The following is a 14,889-nucleotide window of genomic DNA, read 5'->3' on the forward strand; positions in this document are numbered from 1 at the left end:
CTATGGTTGCAATATCTTGAATACATTAGCATTATCAAAATGTTCATCAGAGCAGAGAGAACTGGGAACTGGCACGAACATCTGGAAGCCATCAGGCTTATGTTTAATTTATTTGCCGCAACAGGCCATATAAATTATGCCAAAAGTACTCGGTTATATTTTCAATCCATGCACTCACTTAATTCAGAACATCATTGGCTTTATGAGCAGTACTGTAAATCAGGTTACTAGAGCATTAGACGCACAGATCGGTACTGGGCTGGTCTTTGGCCTAATTTAGTAATTGAACAGTGCATGATGAGATCAATAAAAAGCAGTGGAGGTTTAACCAGAGGTATAGGGTAGAAGGCGTATGTCAGAGACTACACGGAATCTTTGGGTTAGTACCTTGCACGAATGCAGAGCAATCCATAATTCCATGTCAACATTGACAAAGCATCGTTTTGAAAGCAGTCAGCAACATTGTGAATCTGGTGAGTCTCGGCAAAAAAGAGACACTAAAGATTTTAAAACATTAAAGGAGCAGCTCGAGCTGTTTAACCCTTTTGAATTTTAAGATTCAGGACCTCAATGTATATTTACTGGCCTATGTGCTGATAGGATGATGAAATCAATTGTGATCAAGCAGAAAATGTGGGTTTCGAGATTCAAAACAGTCTTAATAATATTGCAGTCAATCAAACAGTTATCAAGCGTTCAAAGGAAGTCAAAACACTTGCCAAGTTGATGCCATCTGTTAAAGTTAATGGCAATGCAGTCCACGTAGATCCTAATGTTTTGTTTCAAAAACTAATTATGTTAATTGAGAGGGTTGAAGATTTAACTGACTGCTTCGAATATGAATTAACACCGGAGCCCACATCTCCCTTTAAAGATGGATTAATGAAGAAACTAAACAAAGCAGAGCTTGGTTGAGAACTCATTAAGGATTCAACAGTTTTAACAGAGAATAATGACACAACCTATATTCTTGACGGCGGAGTTTTGCTGCATCGAGTTTTTTAGAGTCTCACAGCTACATATTCAGACATTATTTAACAATATTATACATATATTACAAAAAAATATGGTAATCACACTTTAATTATTTTTGATGGTTGCAAATCATCCATCAAAGATCAAGAACATCAAAGGCGAGGGAGAAAGTTTATCAACATTATATTCCAACCAAAAAACCAAGTGAACTGCAAGCAATCTGAATTTCTGTCAAACAGCAATAACAAAACTGCTTTGATCAAAGCATTGGGAATAAAGCTAAGAGAAAAAGGTCATATAGTAGAGGAATGCGAAGGAGACGCTGACAGAACCATTGCTACAAAAGGAATTGAGCTTGTACAAAATGGAAAATTGTGTGACAATCATAGCTGGTTATACAGACATTATTGTGATGTCGATTCACATGTGGGATCAAACCATGTGTGAGATTTTTTTCCCCCGCAAAACTAAAAAAAGTATTAAAAAAACCCGGAAACAATCAGCATAAGAATGTTGCATTATGTTTATCATATCGCGTGAAAAAATGTTTGTTGCTTATCCATGCATGGAGTGGATGTGATACTACCTCTGCGCTTTTTGGCCAAGGAAAAATAGCTGTACTGAAGTTTGCTGGATGGAATAGTGAGTTCACTCAATCTTTATGTACAGTATTCCAAGATCCCTTTGCAACACAAAATCAGGTAGCTAATGTTGGAGAACAAGTGATTTTGAACATGTATGGTATACAAGACAATGATCATATTTTTTTTATTTATTTATAAAATTGTTTATTTTATAACTATACGTCCATATTGTTTTTCAGAGGTTTAATTTAGCTCAACTATTACTATAGGTGAAAAAAAAAAAACAAGTCTCGCTAGCACAACTTAGGAAACAAAAATATATGAGAATGGTGGCAATTTCCAAAAAAGGAATTCAGCTAGAACGACTACCACCAACCGAAAGCGCGATCAAGTACCATTCATTTTGAGTGTATTTACAATTCAGCAATGGTTGGGAGTCAATATGGATGAAACAAATTGGGGATGGAGAAGGGAAAATGAAGTTTTAGTACCTATAAAGATATACAAGATACGTATACTGGAACAGCATAATAAACCACAAATGCCGATTTTACTTTCAAAACGGATTTCTTGAAAATACTCATTTTTCAATAAACAGTCTAAGTTTAAACCAGCTCCCGAAAATAGTTTTAATTAACTTTTTAACTTAAGTATTTTTTTATTCAGGGTCCTGCACCAATTCACATTCTTAATATCATGAGATTTAACTGCGGCGCTAATACTAAAACACCTTTTGGAAAACAATGCCTATGTCAACGCCATGGAATAAATTGCATGACAGCCTGCGGACAGTGCCAAGGTTTGGAGTGCACAAATGCACCAAAAAATAACGTCAATATCGATGACAGCGAAAATGAATATGAAAGTAATGAAGATAGAAACATTTTTGAAAAAATATTTGACTTTTGATATTATTTCTAATTATATTAGTTGAGCGTAAAAATATATTTATAATGAAAGAAAATATTTCAAAAATGCTTATTTTTTAAATACTAATAAACAAGTTTTTTTTATTTCAGTCTCAAATTCAACTATTTATCTAATAAATTTTTAAGTAAAGGTGTTTTAATATACTGTAAGTATTAGCCTAATTAAAAATATCGTAAAAAAACTGCTGACATCAGCATTTAAGAACATGATTACTGAATTTGGATATGTTAAAGTAGATGATATTACGCTTCGAATGATCCCAAATTCATCTTTATCTAAATTTTGTCCAGGTCGGACCCTAATTTGACTAGACTACTGTGTCTCAGAGGAAGTTTAATTGTACTTTATACTTTTGTACTATATACATAATGATACCCAAATAAACGAACTTCAAAAATATAATCCTTTAAAAAAAATTATAATGGTAAAAGTTATTTTAAAATAATGGAATTTTGTTTACACTTTGTTTCGCTTTTGTTTTCATTGTAAGTTTAAAGTTCCAGATTAAAATTTGACATCTTAAAATAATATAATCCCAAGTGATAAACTGCCGAATTGGTATTTTTAATATAACGTTGATGCTTCGGTAAATCAGCACATTAAAACCACATATAAAAAAATGACAGTTTCTAACATCAACTATTTTAGTTTGTGTGCGTGACGAAGTGAGCGGAGAAGGCAAGCTCTAAGTAAATGCGGCATTAAAATTGATATTAAACAAAAGCAATCATTGTAACATCAGAATAAATCCTTTAAATATGATTTCACATTGTTTTATGGCGTCATTTTTATAGTATGCCTAATATAGTATATTATTAATATTATATAAGTAGGCAAGTATGAATAATATAATGTATTTAAAAAAATTTATTTGTAGTAATATGTTTGGTTTAGTATGTCCGCATGAATTATGCGGACATAATAATCAACCAAATGTTATAAAGAAGTTATTTTTAATACTGTCATTAAATTTATAAATAATAAATAAAAGTTAATTAAAATGTTTAATATATTCATATTTAATTAATAGTTTATCAAATTTAGTTTTTTAGTTTTAAAGTTTTTTTTTTTTATAATTATAACAATTTTTTTCTTTCTTTTTTTTATATGTATTTTTTGTATTGTATGGTTTATAAAGTTTTAATATTCCTTTTTAATTTAGACTAAATTAAAATTTAAATGAAGCATAGAAATGTGTTGTTTTTTTTTCAGTTGCTTTAAAAGCAGGTACTCCATGATTAATTATTATATTCTAATGATTATTTGTTAAGTTTAGGTTTTTTTTAATTAGATAAATATATATTTATTATTAACTATTCTTATAAAAACATTTTAAACAACTAAGAAATAAAAAAATATTAACAAAAAAATGTTTATTTACATTTTATTAATAACATCTATGAATCATTTTATTAGATTTGCAATATTGGATAAGAACTTTTATTAGTTTTAGCAGTTTGTTTTCAACTTTTTAAAAAACCGATTTATTTTCGACATTGACTGGCATTCGATTTTTTTATGATTGATGCATTTGATTCAAGTGAACTTTTTTTTTTATGTAGAAATATAAATAAAAAAATTAAGCGTTTAAACCGATTGCATATTTATTACAACCAGTTTTAGAATTAAAAAAGTAAATTATATTTAGTTTATTATTTACACTATAACTAGATTTATTTGATAGGTGCAATTTTTTCTTGTGATTATGTTGAACATAAGGGTAAGCTGAAGATAGTGTGGCTCAAAATGAAGTTTTGAGTTTTGAAAAAAAGAAGTTTATAAACCAAGATAATGATTAAAAGACAACTTCAGGAATCAGGAAAACAATAAAAAAGGGGTGAATTTCAAAGAACTCATGTTCAAGGAAAAAAACTAGATGAATAAGAATGTTTGGAGGACTTAGAAACAGTCACAGTAAAAGGATGAGTTGATTGAGTAACACAAGAATAAATTTTTTTAGAGGCGCTAGCTCTTTAGAGCAGGGCCCATTATAGTATTTACAGAAAAGAGGAAGAGAAGCAACATAACAACAATGTGACAAGGGTTGAATTTTGGCTGCAAGAGCAGGTCCAACCATGTTTACAATAAGTTTTTGCTCCTTGTCTAAAAGTGAAAGGGTATCATTTGAAGATCTGCTCTAGATATAGCCACAGTTTTCCATACAAGAATGGATTTGATGTTAATTTTGCAATGTATTTAATATATGGTTTCCAAGAAAGACTGGAAGTTAATCCTTAAAGATGAAAGGTAGATGACTCATCAACTACATTGCCGTTCATAAATATAGTAAGATTAGACCGTTGCAAGAACAATTAGCTGAAAAAAATTTAGTTTTATCTGAGTTAAAAATCACCAGCCACTGAGAGCCCCATATTGTAGCAGAAGTGAGATCTTTTTTAAGCCCAAATGCCCCCTCTAAGCAATCAGAGAGTGTTAGCTTCTTATCAAAACAAGAATAAATGTTAGTATCATAAGCAAACAATGCCACTCTAAAATGTAAGAATTTTTGGGAGATTGTTGATGTAAATTAAAAAAATGTATTGGGCCAAAAATAGAATCTTGAGGAACCCCTAAAGTTACATGAAATAAAGAAGAGTGCTTTTCATTGAGTGCTTTTTATTGAACAACTTTTACACTACGATTAGAAGGATTCAATAATCTTAAAGATACATCATTAGAATAGAGCTTATGGAGAAGACCAGCATGCCAAACTTTATCAAAGGCTTTAGAAATGTTGAGAGCAATAGCCTTAACCTCCCTATATTTATCTAATGCACGATAGAACTTATCAGAAGATCAAAATCCATATTGATGATCAGAAAGTAAGTTATTAGATTCAAGATAAGAGATTAAGTATTTGTGAATTAAAAACTCAAAAACCTTGCTTATGATAGGAAGAAGACTAATGGAACCATAGTTAAATGAGTCAGATTGCTCTTCAGAATTTTCGAAAATAGGGATAACAGATGTTGCTTTCTAGCAGGGTGGAAAACAAGACTGATAAGCACTTGTTAAATAGTATTGAAAGTATAGACAACAGCTCTGGAGAACATATTTGCAAGACTATAACAGGTATATTTTCCGAAACACAAGATTTAGAAGAGTCTAAGCAGGAAATCACTTTAGATACAGAAGCGGAAGTGATACAAATGTCAAGCAATGGATCAACCTGTTTGTCAGCTATATCAGGTAGCATGTGATTAGTGGAATCAAGAGATGAGATTGATGAAAAATTCTTAGCAAACAATTAAGCTTTGTCTTTAGGTGAGGTAACAAAATCTAAACCATGCAAGAAAGGAAGTATAACAGATTTGCCCTTATTATTGACACTGTTAAAGATTCTCCAGAAGTCATGAGAGCCTAACTTCTGAGATAAAATACAAGATTTTGTGACTAAGAATAGCAGGCTTTAGCGCCAGACAAAACCTTTACAATAGTTTCTAGCAATAGTAAAACAGATTCTGTTTTGAATCAAAGAAGTTATATAAGAAGCATATTTGTCAGCAGGAAGATGAAAGATTTTAACCCAAAGGCAATTACAAAGAAAATCATGGAAAGAGTCCCAGTCAGTTTTAAGGTAGTTTTAAAAGGTACAATGATAGGGGGATTCTGATAATAAAAAAGAATGAAATAATAGTTTTAGGAGATCATACCTTGATCAGAAACACCTAAGGATGAATGTAGAGAAACTGAGCACTGACTCGGATCAGAAACAAGATATAAGTTGAATAGAGAAGGCAAATGGTACAGATTGCCTGGAAAATGAATTGGAAAGTTGAATATTTGTTTTAGAGATTGAGAAAGGCAAAAGTTGTGGACCGTAACACCTGCAGAGTCACTGACACTAGAACCAAGCTATTTAGTACGATGAGCATTGAAATCACAAATACTAACAATGAAGTTAACTGAATGATAAAGAGAAAGGACATGGTCAACTTGATCAGAAATTGCATTGAAATGAGTGTAGTATTGCAATGAACGAGAGTGGGAACAAAGAGAAAAATGATAGAGTGAAGTGGTGCTAAATGAAAGCACATAAAATAGTCTGTATATTCAACCTAGTTTCCCAATGAATATTAGTGAATGATAGATTTAGAGAACTTGGTGATGACGTTGTTCTTTTGTGTTTTATAGTTTTTGATACTTTAGTCCTTTTTTAAATTCGTTTAAGAACTTGACTCAAAACATAGATAGTACTTGGTATACTATCTAAAAGTCCTTGCAATTGCCTTGTTATTACTAATAAACCCTAAGCCATAACAACGGGTTCTAATGTGGCCTCAGCAATGCACCCTTAAAGTATAAACAGAGACACCATCCATGCGCAACATAGCACTGTTAGTACTCTGATTTTTTACAACTGTTGATGGAATCAGCCTCTCTGAGAGCTACAACAGAGTTCATGAAACTTGAATACCATCCGTCCTAAGAACCATAAAACTGAATTTTAGAGCTGTACCCTCATTAGGAGATAATAGAGTGAGTTGCCTAGTCATAAATACAGAGGCACAAGTAAAACCAATGCAATGATTCAACATCCTACACTAGAAACAATATATTAAAATACATCTGCGCCAGCCTAATTGGTGAAGCCTACTAGATAATGTCTGGTCTGTGTTTTTTGAAACCTCAAAACCTTATTTTAAGCCATACTATCTTCTGCTCACCGAACATAAGTTGTAATGATGTATGTTTTATTTAAAATGTCAGTAAGCAGTTTCATCTTGTAATAAGTATTTGAACTAGACAGATTTACAACTTTTATTTGTGAATTTGCATTGAAAAATTTATGGTGACACTGACACTTAATGCAACACATAACTTTCTAAACATTTTTATCTAAATATTATTTGCAAAGTATGATATATTTGTATAGCATATCTTTAGAGAGATTAAAGTTTATATATTTAGTAACTAATGCTTACAATTTCATTGAATGCCAAGTTCATGTATATTTATTCCAGTGTAACATGCAATTTTGTTTTTTTAAACTCATAGATTTCCTGGTAAAGCTACAGTTAAGCAGCCTAAAGTGATTTCTTTTATTTTCTTGTTGTGCTCTCGTCAATTGAGATTTTCTAAATATAAGGAATATTTAATGGCTTCAGTACATATATCGACTATTTTATACACTGCTGCTGCAAGGGAGAGTGCTTCTACATCAACTTAGGGTTTGACATGGGGTAGCAATTACACTGTGATTGTCATAGCGTTGATAATCAATTAACCATTATCTCACTTCAAAATTGTATAGGGTTTTCTGGTTTACAAAAGATACTGAAAGTTTACATGCTCCCATTGAAGGTGAATATCTAGCATTTTCTATGGTTTAGAAAGTTGCAAAATATTTATCATAAGAAATCCTAACCTAAATGTTGCAGTTAAACACAAACCATATGTAAAAATATTTAATAATTAGAACCTAGATAAAATAAGAGGTCCTGGAATTCTTAGTATTTCTAAGAAAGTACTAAAGTATAATTTCAAAGAAAATCCTTAGAAAAGATAATCTCGCACCTAATGATAATGAATAGCTATTGATAACAGTACAATGTTAAAAGAAACATCTGATATTGAAAGTGGTTTCTTAGGGACCATTTATTCTTAAATTAATAGTTTTGATGACTTTTAATAAAATGGATAGAATTATTACAGAATCTTGGTCAAAATATTAGAGATTTTAGTTAAAAATGTTTATATGCTATAAACTGTCTTATATTTCTAGAAATCTTGACAAGACATGTTTAAGACATTTAAAACGTGCATTAAAGTGTTTTAATACATTTTTTAGACGTCTAAAATATGTCTTGTGCCCACAGATTTTTATCTATAATGCTCAAGGATAATATTTTATTAGTTTTGAAATTCCTGAATTAAGTTCTTCTGAGATTCTTCCACCTATTACTTGTGAAACAATGGTAGAGTAGAAGCTACCGTTAAATTGACAAATCATTTATTGAAAATAAATATCAGCCCAAGTTGATCATTAAATACAAATAAAGTAGGAAGAGCACTATTGTTTCATAGAAATTTACCATCCTAAGATATCAGAGCATCCTCAGCTAAATAAGTAGTTGTAAGGACTATAAATGACCATTTACCAAATCTAATACAACCGGATGAGTGGTTGGAATATATGCGCACAGCTATAATAACAAAATATTACAATTCAATAAAGTTTAAAAAGCCGAAAATCACCTCCCACCAACTGTAGGTTTGAGCATGGAAAATTAACATCAGCGTGGCAACCTCCCTATAAAATGGTAAAATACAAAACCAGTTATTGAAACCTTACCACATCAACAATACCAAATAAGAATAGGTGGAAGTCAAAGACATTAAAGATTTATACAAGAAATATTTCATTGACAAGAAACTGCATTATTTTGGATCCTATTCATGAATGTTGTCAGAGACCAAAAAATTTCAAAATAATTTACCGTCCCTAACAATCAAGTTGCCTGTGATTACTGAACCAATAATGTCACCCACAGCAGCCAAACAAATGAGTGTACCTAATTCATTAGATATAATTATATATTAATTTTACATATATTTCACATTTATATAGTCAATTTATTATATATATATATATATATATATATATATATATATATATATATATATATATAAATATTTTGCAAATACGATTTGTATAATTATTCTTATAAGAAAATAAAGCTAGTTATATCAGATTGTGCAATCATATTACGGGGGAGGGCATTTTAACTTATATTGTTTTTAATTTAAATGAATTTAATATAAAATCAGATATGACAACATAAAGTATTGTTTCAAGAATTAAATAAACTTAAATATAAACTTTTTTTAAATTTTTAGTGATCAAGATGCTGACACATGCCTTGGAACAATAACTGTATGATTTTATGTTTAAATTATATTATTTAATTAAAATAAATATTAAAGTTATATATATATATATATATATATATATATATATATATATATATATATATATATATATATATATATATATATATATATATATACATACAACCCTCGGAATTAGGGAAAATGAGGTCGGCAATAATTTGCTGACATCAATCTTATAGAGGTCGGCATCAGGTCGGCAAAAATTATTTGATACAAAGGTCTGACCATAAAACATAGAAATGAGATCAAACACTTTCAGGTTGGCAGTTAGGTCGGCATTGCCAAATGCCGACGCTAATTCCAAGGGTTGTATATATATATATATCAAGCCTTCTCAGTAAAGGGGTGTGATCGCACCACGCACTCAGTATTTTAGGGTTGGGGCAACAATTATTTTTATCAGAAATTTGTTTATTTTCTTCTTTATTTTGAAAAAACTATGGATTTAAGTCAAACACTTTCAGGTTGGCAGTTAGGTCGGCATTGCCGAATGCCGACGCTAATTCCAAGGGTTGTATATATATATATATCAAGCCTTCTCAGTAAAGGGGTGTGATCGCACCACGCACTCAGTATTTTAGGGTTGGGGCAACAATTATTTTTATCAGCAATTTGTTTATTTTCTTCTTTATTTTGAAAAAACTATGGATTTAAGTCAAACACTTTCAGGTTGGCAGTTAGGTCGGCATTGCCGAATGCCGACGCTAATTCCAAGGGTTGTATATATATATATATCAAGCCTTCTCAGTAAAGGGGTGTGATCGCACCACGCACTCAGTATTTTAGGGTTGGGGCAACAATTATTTTTATCAGCAATTTGTTTATTTTCTTCTTTATTTTGAAAAAACTATGGATTTAAGTCAGCATAAAAGGTTGGTAAATGTATATTCATATATACTATAGTGGATGTATTTATACTCTCTGCATGTTGTCTTTATTTAAGTCAGTCGATATATATATACTCCATTTATGCTCTCCTTTCAGTCAGTTAATGTATGTACACTACAGTGTGATTATCTATAGATAAATTAGAGTTGGCAAGGGTAGAGATTTTTTGACTTTTTTTTTGTTCTTGTTTTTTGATTTTTTAGTTGTTTTTTTGGGAATTATTTCAAAATTCATTATTTAAGTTTATTCATCATTCAAGTAAATTTAATGCTAATAAATTTAATTTACTAAACTTTAATGTATTTAAATGTATGTAAGTTAATGTATTTAATGTAATCACTTAAACTTTAATTAAATTACTAAACTTTAATGGCAATTTTATTTTAATTTTTTTATTTTCAGATTTAAATAGGACAGTAATACTGAAGTTTACTAAAATTCTTTTTATTTTGTTATGTTTTAACTTGTAAATTATTCTATAAGCGGTAAGATAAAAGAAGTAATGAATTTTAAAAAAAATCACATTAAATTTTGAATGTTGAAGTTTTGAATATTGAAATGATGATTATGTAAAAATATTTGTTACAAAAGTTTGAATGTCAATTATGTTAGATATAAGCGCTATTTACTAATGAAAAAAACTCAAATAAAATTGAAAATCTATTTTGATTTTATTTTATTGTAATGATTGATTTTTTCGCTTGAAAAACGCTAATACTTTAGGCTTGAAGCAAAGATCACAATAATATAATTTTATTCTGATAAAAAATATATATATATATATTTATTATTTCACCTCCCAAGGCCCAGAAGGCCACTACAGATGAGGAGGCTACTTAATTGTGGTTATAACCCTCTCTTAACTCTATAACTCCAAAACACGAACCTTGATAGTGCGGTACTACCAGGGACATGGTGGAGATACTTGGAACCTCTCGCTTATGAAGCGAGCGCTCTACCACTACACCACTACCGCACATATACCGCATATATGATTTAATTTAAAACTAATTTAATTAAAATATATAATTTTATTCTGATGAAAATAATATATAATTTGATTTAGATTTATAAAATAAATAATTTAATTTTGATTTAAAAAGTATATAATTTAATTTTGATTTAAAAAATATATTTAAGCTTATTAAAATTAAATTTAATGCTTGGATTTATTTTAAATGTCAAATTTATTTAAAAATATTACTAAATATTGCTCAATATTTAAATTTAATTTGTTCTTAAAAATTTGCTCATTTTTATTGCAATTTTTTTTTTTGGTTTTCCTTCCTAAACATTTTTTTTTTACTCAAAATTAAATTTTAAATAAATGGCTGCATAAAAAATTTGCACAAAATGTAAGTTAAACTTTTTATTTTATATGGCAAGTTAAATCGCAGCGATTATTTTTTAATAAACGATATATACAGCGATATAATTTTAATAAATGTTTAAAATAATAACCTTTGCTCTCACAACAAAATCATTATTAAAATAATAAACTTTTGATAAATAAAGTAAATAACTTAATGTAATTTTTTTATTTGTTACTTGCTAATTTTTTTATATAAAAAATCATTTGTAGTTGCAAAGCTGCAATTAGAAATTTTAGAAATAATCGTATAAAAATACAAAAATTTAACATATTTTAATTCATTAATGCAAATGTCAAGAAAAGTAAGGAATTTGTTTATATCAAATGTTTTTAAAAATGTAATATTAAATTTAATTATTTAATATTAAATATAAAATAAAAAGAGAATAAACATTCCCTTATAGTAATAATAAAAAAGAATTTAAATAACATTTAACTCCTTTTGCATATATATATATATATATATATATATATATATATATATATATATATATATATATATATATATATATATATATATATATATATATATATATATATATATATATATATGTATATATTATAGGCCTTGGCAGGAGTAATCAAGTGTAAGAACGGAGAATAGCTCTCTTAAAACAAACATGGTGAGCCAAGCAAGCTGCTCCTCTAAACAGCTTCTTCAGATACAAGAGCATTTGGTTTTTGAACAACCTATCTGTTAATTCATTAAAAAAATTGCTTATTAAATTCAAAATTTGGTTTTTCTTGTTACAAGCACATGCTTTTAACGTTGTTACAAGAATGTATACATTTTGTATAATTAATATATGCATATAGGGTCAAGTCATTATATTTCAACCAATTACCTGTGGGGCACCATCTCTGATTTTCCTGATTTTTACATATTGTTATGTGCATTATGTAGATAGGTTAAATTTGAATTTTCAAACTTCCAAGTACAACGGTTCAGAAATTATAGCCTTAGAAACATGACACAGTGGCCCCCCTTGATTTACAAATGGTCAAAACAGACTACTTTAGAGCTGTATAACTTTTTTCTCACTTTCAACAAGTGTCTTTTTTTTTCTAGAACTATTTTCTGTATAGTTCTCTCTTTAAAAAAGTGTTTTTTATTAACTTGTGTTAAGTTATAAAAAAATTATGACCTCCTTAACTTTGGAAAAAATCCTAAAATTGCTAAAATATGCCAAAATGAAACTAACTGTAGCATTATTCTATTCATCCACAAGTCTTTACAGATAAGTTTTCTGATTAGCTACTACTCTCTGCAATAAATGGGCAAAATATAGGCAGCTTGTTGCAGTTTAGAACTTAAATATATCTAAAGTCAAAATGTCCAGTCGCCTAAAAAGTCCATTTTTCAGCCTTTTTGAGATGCTTGTAAATTTTTCTAACACTTTGTTTTGATCTAAGATTAACAGCATATAAGACCATTAGACCCAACTATCTGAAAATGCAAACATTATAAACTTGTCGAATCCACATTAAAAATGCCAGCATTTTTAAATAACCCTATTTTTCAATCATCAACGGTTGAATATGTTACTAGAAACCAGTTCCCCTCTAATCTGCCAACTGGCCTATGAAAAGGGTGCAACTAACTATAAGTCATTTTTAAAAAAAAGAAAGGTATAGTTGGTTGTCCTCTTCTTGATCTGGTCTTTATAGTAGATAGGGGCACAAATAAAGGGGCAGTAACTTTTTAGAGACCTTCATTATGGTTCAAATAAAGGTCTCTAAATAAATTTAGATATTGAGATACTTTATACCTAAATTAATTTTAAAATGAAACCACTATTTCTTTAAATTCTATTTTATTATAGGTAATCAGTGGTCTGTATGTGGTCTGGACCCCCTCCCCCAGTCACTAAGGTGAGGGGGAAGGAGGAAGGAGGTTTTTAAATAACCCTATTTTTCAATCATCAACGGTTGAATATGTTACTAGAAACCAGTGCCCCTCTAATCTGCCAACTGGCCTATGAAAAGGGTGCAACTAACTATAAGTCATTTTTAAAAAAAAGAAAGGTATAGTTGGTTGTCCTCTTCTTGATCTGGTCTTTATAGTAGATAGGGGCACAAATAAAGGGGCAGTAACTTTTTAGAGACCTTCATTATGGTTCAAATAAAGGTCTCTAAATAAATTTAGATATTGAGATACTTTATACCTAAATTAATTTTAAAATGAAACCACTATTTCTTTAAATTCTATTTTATTATAGGTAATCAGTGGTCTGTATGTAGTCTGGACCCCCTCCCCCAGTCACTAAGGTGAGGTGGAAGGAGGAAGGAGGTTTGGGGTGGCACTAATCAAAGGGGGAAGGAGGCAACTAACTTTTAGTAATATAACTAATTTTTGTTGATTCACTTTTAAGACCATTACATTGTATATTTGCTGGAAAATCTGGCACACATTTTTGATAGTCACTATCAAAATTTGAATCTTATGGTAAAAGCATGACAAAATGCAATAAAGATCTAATGGCCTTAACTGTATATTCATTAGAAAATGAATCATGTATGTTTCATGCTAGAAAATGAATGCTTGTATCTTTGTAAGTAATGCTACAGTTAGTTTCATTTTGGCGTATTTTAGCAATTTTAGGATTTTTCCAAAGTTAAGGAGGTCATAATTTTTTTATAATTTAATACAAGTTAATAAAAACCACTTTTTTAAATAGAGAACTATACAGAACATAGTTCTAGAAAAAATGAGGCACTTGTTGAAAGTGAGTAAAAAGTTATACAACACTAAAGTAGTCTGTTTTGACCATTTGTAAATTGAGGGGGGCCAATGTGTCATGTTTCTAAGGCTATAATTTCTGAACCGTTGTACTTGGAAGTCTGAAATTTCAAATTTAACCTATATACATAATGCACATAACAATATGTAAAAATATATGTAAAAACAATATGTAAAAATCAGGAAAATCAGAGATGGTTCCCCACAAAGTTTTATTTAAATTGGTTGAAGTATAATGATTTGACCTTATATTAATTTATTGTCCAGTGAAAAAATTCTTCAGACAAGTGTTGTCTTTGGGTTTTCATACTAGCTATCCATTTATTTGTTAACAACTTTTTTATTAAAAATTTATTTATTTATTAACAACTTATTTTATTAAAAAAATTTAACAAAGAGTTTTTACTGCTTATAAAATATGTTTTATAATCTCTTATTGTATTAAAATGCAGGCATTTTATGAATTATTACAACAATTAAAAATTCCACGATAAGATTGAATAAAG

At 29.3% G+C, this 14,889-nt stretch overlaps 1 protein-coding gene across 2 annotated transcripts in view; it reads left to right on the forward strand.

Moving 5' to 3' along the window:
* Positions 1–3,623: 3,623 nt before the first annotated feature.
* Positions 3,624–14,889, forward strand: part of LOC100205038 (protein O-linked-mannose beta-1,4-N-acetylglucosaminyltransferase 2) — a 29,837-nt gene continuing 18,571 nt past the window's right edge. For both annotated transcript variants that reach the window (XM_065793429.1, XM_065793430.1), the window contains exons 1-2: positions 3,624–3,716; positions 9,330–9,366. The gene's annotated coding sequence lies outside the window, so the exon portion shown is untranslated. The remainder of the gene's footprint in view (positions 3,717–9,329; positions 9,367–14,889) is intronic.

This window comes from Hydra vulgaris, chromosome 03, assembly GCF_038396675.1.
Source record: "Hydra vulgaris chromosome 03, alternate assembly HydraT2T_AEP".
Lineage (NCBI taxonomy): Eukaryota > Metazoa > Cnidaria > Hydrozoa > Anthoathecata > Hydridae > Hydra > Hydra vulgaris.